General features: G+C 39.4%; 1 long non-coding RNA gene across 2 annotated transcripts; it reads right to left on the bottom strand.

Annotated features, from left to right (window-relative positions):
• Positions 1–603: 603 nt before the first annotated feature.
• Positions 604–2,921, bottom strand: LOC133037834 (uncharacterized). 2 transcript variants are annotated; one of them, XR_009687811.1, is made up of 3 exons: positions 2,103–2,921; positions 1,310–1,372; positions 604–833 (listed from the first exon to the last, which is right to left on the bottom strand). It is a non-coding gene; the product is annotated as an uncharacterized LOC133037834 (long non-coding RNA). The 2 variants fall into 2 exon arrangements; XR_009687810.1 differs by lacking the exon at positions 2,103–2,921 and having other exon boundaries at positions 1,310–2,091.
• Positions 2,922–5,190: the final 2,269 nt, after the last annotated feature.

Here is a 5,190-nt window from a genome sequence, read left to right as displayed (position 1 = left end):
TAAAAATAAAAGCAACTTAAATCATTATTATAATTATGCTGCTTTGTACATGCTGCGACAAAAAGGAATGACAATCTTATTAATTTTTCCATGTTCTAGCTATTAATGCAAACCAGAAAAAAGAAAAACATTTACTAAAACCCACCAAAAATTATCATAATTAAACCTGAGGCATTAGATGCAAAAAAAAAAAAAAGCAAATCAGAGAGTACATTACAGCACTGTTTTTGATCACGTGCTCATAAATTAGAAGCACAATTAAATATATATTAGCGAAATAGTGACTAACATCCAAATTTCAGAGTTGACGAAAAATCTGCAACTGAATGAGGTAAAGACTATTACAATATTTACTTTATAAAACTTTTGTTTCAATATCTTACTATTATTAACACCATTTGATTTGGATGTAGAAAAAATATTTTTGGGTTGAGGCGGCAATAAAAATAACTGATACTGTCCAGAGTTTTTATTACATGTCATGTAACGTGTAACGCCCTAAATAATTAGGCACGCTACCCAAAATACTTATAAAGCCCTAATCCCCTAACCGGGATTACTAATTAAAATAGCGCAGAATTTAAACTTTTATATTAAACAGACTGAAAATAAACTTGTAATATATTTAAAACTTTTCAAAATAGTTGGGATCCCAAAAATATTTACAAACTTATTACAAGTTCTTTCTTACTAGCCGACCTAAGCGGCAAAACAGAATACAAAAGTCAACACTATTAGACCCATAACCCGCTTGGTCTGAAGTGGCATGAACATGTACATTCTTCGCCCTGCTCCTGAAACTCATGGCTGATCAGCTAATGCCTTACCCTTTCCTGCACAGTAGAGCACCCGTGAGCCAAGCCCAGCAAGACAGTATAAATCATAACAAATTTATTATGCTCATTCACATATGTCTGTATAGCACAGACCTGATCATTATTTCATCATGCCCAATTATGTCTACGTGGCGTAGACCTATGTGTTGCGCTCACACATCTAATTAAATCTACGTGACGTAGACCCACGTGTTACTCTCACACGTCTAAATACATTAAGGCCTTAGAAGCGGTTCATCTCGGTTATGAGTACCGAGTCCAACCTGATTATGCCTTGAGCACATAATCCTTAAATCTCATTTCAATTAACATAGCATGGCATTTATACACATATATCACTAGGGTAATAACCCTAGGCTATTAGACCGTTCCTATTAGGGTAATAACCCTAATCCCGGTTACTTAACATTCATGCATATCATTCTCAACATAAGCGCCACTGCGCATACTCTACGTGCTAATCACTGTCTTACCTGTTGTCCCGCAATAGTAGAGATTCCAAATCCCCGGGTGCTCCTGACCAGGTGCCGGTAATCCTAGTCACACACAATCCGGGATTTTCACAAATAGGGTTAACCCCTGATTTCACATTCATAAAATAAATTCATGGCATTTCAAATACAGATAATCACATAGAGCTCGAAAAGAGCTTTCCAACGGTATAAAGAACGTCCCAAACAGAGTCCCGAGTCAAAAGTTATGGCCAAAACAAATTCAGGAAAAAGATGGCTCTCTGCCAGGTTTTATGGCCGCGGCGACCATAGATCTGGCCGCGGCCACTGGGTTCGAAAAACCCAAAAAACCAGATTTTAAGGTCTAAACATGCCCACTTTACCATATATTCGAACCTTAATCAATCCATACCCAAAATTAACTTCTTACAGATAAGAATCATCACAACAGAAAGCTAAAACAACAATTCCAACATGTAAACCCCTAATTTCAAATTATTCAACAACACAACAATCAAACTTCTCCAACAAGAACTCAAGCTCAAAACTTGAGCTTCAACTCAACCAACTCAATCAATTTTCCAGCTGCAAACACTTTCAAAAATCTGAATTCAAGACATGAAAATAACCCTAAAAATTTATCTAGAGCTCAATCAAACACCCAAGCAAGGATTCAAGCATCACATACTCAAATTCAACAAAACTAACTTCAATTCCTTTACACATGCAATCTCAAGAACATTAGCACAAAATTATGCTTTTACAACACTCAAATTCAGAAGTAAAAATCAAGATTAAAGTCATAGGAAATTACCTCAAACTCAAACCAAGAATTCACAACTTCAAAGCTCCAAAACAAGCTAAGAACCAAGCTTTTCTTCAAATTCAACTTTCATATAATAAGAGGGTTTGGGAGAGAGAGGGGGTCGGCCAAGAGGAAAGCAAAACCAGAAAATTGCTTTTCATTTCATCAAAAATCAATTTTAATCAAACATAATAATTAGGGGTGAAATGACCAAAATGCCCTCATGGCTTATTATTCACACCTACACCCTCACAAGGGTAAATAAGTCATTTCAATACTCAATTAATTTCAAATAAATTTCAGATTATCATTCATCAAATAAAATGCCAAATTATCAATCCAATTTACATTTCGGGCCCGAACCCGGTTCGGCCCGAAATTCCCGGTTGTGACTATACCGCGCTAACCTGTCAGAACACACCTGAAAAGACAACACAGGTATACTATATAATAATATAGTTCTATTAAGCACGTAATTAATTTAATCTCAACAATTTACCCTTCTCGGGTCATAATTACCAAAATGCCCCTGGCTCACCAACGGGGTCTTTAATATATTAAAATTCATATAAAATCACATATATTAAATTATATAATAATATAATTTCCTCAATTATACATAATTATCTAGTTAGGGTTTTGCTAATCCATTTCTTAATTCCGGGTATTACAATTACCCCCTCCTTATAGAAATTTCGTCCCGAAATTTACCTGAACAACTCCGGATATTTCTGCTGCATATCCGTCTCGAGTTCCCAAGTTGCCTCTTCTACTTTACTGTTCCTCCATAGTACTTTCACCAGTGCCACTGTCTTGCTTCTCAAGACTTTTTCTCTTCTATCAAGTATTTGCACTGGTTGTTCCTCGTATGACAAGTCCGGCTGAAGTTCCAATGCTTCATAACTCAGAGCATGGGACGAGTCTGAGATATATTTCCGAAGCATTGAAACATGAAACACATTATGTACAGCTGCCAGCGCTGGGGGCATAGCCAACCTGTACGCTACTTGCCCTATCCTCTCAAGGATTTCAAAAGGTCCAATGAACCTCGGGCTAAGCTTTCCTTTCTTCCCAAAGCGTTTTATGCCTTTCATCGGAGATATTCGGAGAAATACCATGTCCCCGACTTGAAAATCAATATCTCGACGCTTTGGATCGGCATAACTCTTTTGCCTACTCTGAGCCGCGAGCATTCGCGCTCTAATCTTATCAACTGCCTCACTTGTTTTCTGAACAGCTTCGGGACCCAAGAACTTTCTTTCACCCACTTCATCCCAGTGAATGGGCGATCTACATTTTCTTCCATACAAAAGTTCATAAGGAGCCATCCCGATTGTTGCCTGATAGCTGTTATTATAAGAAAACTCGATCAGGGGAAGGTACTTTACCCATGATCCCTCAAAGTCAAGCACACATGACCGTAGCATGTCCTCTAAAATCTGAATGGTCCTCTCGGATTGCCCATCCGTCTGAGGATGAAAAGCTGTGCTGAACTTTAACTGAGTTCCCATAGCTCGATGCAGACTCTCCCAGAATCTCGATGTAAACTTTGGATCTCTATCCGACACAATGGACTTTGGGACACCGTGCAGACGAACAATTTCTCTAACATATAATTCAGCATACTGATCAATGGAGAAATTCGTCCGAACAGGTAAAAAGTGAGCAGACTTTGTAAACCTGTCCACTATGACCCACACAGAGTCAAATTGTCCCGTGGTTCTAGGCATACCTACCACGAAGTCCATAGCTATATCTTCCCATTTCCATTCTGGTATTTTCAGTGGTTGCAGCAACCCTGCAGGTCGCTGGTGTTCAGCTTTCACTTGCTGACATGTAAGGCACTTTGCAACATACTCAGCGATGTCATTCTTCATGCCTGGCCACCAAAACATGGCTTTCAGGTCTTGGTACATCTTTGTCGACCCTGGATGAACTGAATAAGGAGTCGTGTGAGACTCATCCATGATCTCTTTCTTGATGTTTTCATTCATAGGCACACAAACTCGACTTCCAAATCTCAACATTCCCGTTTCATCTACTGAGAAATCACTAGCCTTCCCAGCCAAAACCCTAGCTCGAGTTTTTATCAACTCTGAATCTTGCTTTTGTGCTTCATTAATTCTCTCTAAAAGAGTGGATTGTAGGGTAATATTAGCCAATTGCCCCACAACCAACTCAATCTGAGCTCGAGTCATTTCATTTGCTAACGGTCGGGAGATTTGCTTCATAGTACTCAACTGACTCTGACCTTTTCTACTCAAAGCGTCAGCAACCACATTGGCTTTACCAGGATGATAAAGGATCTCACAATCATAATCCTTCACCAATTCTAGCCAACGTCTTTGTCTCATATTCAAGTCCTTCTGGGTGAAGAAGTATTTCAGACTTTTATGATCAGTATATATCTCACATTTCTCGCCATAAAGGTAATGCCGCCAAATCTTTAGCGCAAATACCACTGCTGCGAGTTCTAAATCGTGAGTAGGGTACCTCTGCTCGTACTCCTTTAACTGCCGAGAAGCATAAGCTATTACCCTCCCAGCCTGCATAAGCACACAGCCGAGACCCTGTCTCGAGGCATCACAATATACCACAAACTTTTCCTTATCTGAAGGAAGAGTTAGTACAGGAGCGGTAATCAAGCGTTGCTTTAACTCCAGGAAACTTTTCTCACACCGATCAGTCCAAACAAACTTCTGGTTCTTTCGGGTCAGCTCCGTTAAGGGTACAACAATCTTTGAAAAACCCTCAACGAACCGACGATAATAACCAGCCAAACCCAGAAAACTTCTGACCTCTGTAGCTGACTTCGGTACTGGCCAATCCGTCTGACTTCAATTTTAGCCGGATCCACCATGATCCCATCTTTATCCACTATGTGCCCCAAAAATGAGACACGAGATAACCAGAATTCACACTTTTTGAACTTAGCATAAAGCTTGTGATCCCGTAATCTTTGCAAAACCGCTCTGAGATGCAACTCATGCTCTTCTTCTGTCTCAGAGTACACCAAAATGTCATCGATAAACACAATCACGAACCTATCCAGATAATCCTTGAACACTCGGTTCATCAAATCCATGAATGCCGCCGG

The sequence above is a fragment of the Cannabis sativa genome, chromosome 5, assembly GCF_029168945.1.
Source record: "Cannabis sativa cultivar Pink pepper isolate KNU-18-1 chromosome 5, ASM2916894v1, whole genome shotgun sequence".
In the NCBI taxonomy this organism is placed as follows: domain Eukaryota; kingdom Viridiplantae; phylum Streptophyta; class Magnoliopsida; order Rosales; family Cannabaceae; genus Cannabis; species Cannabis sativa.
The sequence above is the reverse complement of the archived record's forward strand: the minus strand, read 5'-3'. Positions and strand labels throughout refer to the sequence as shown.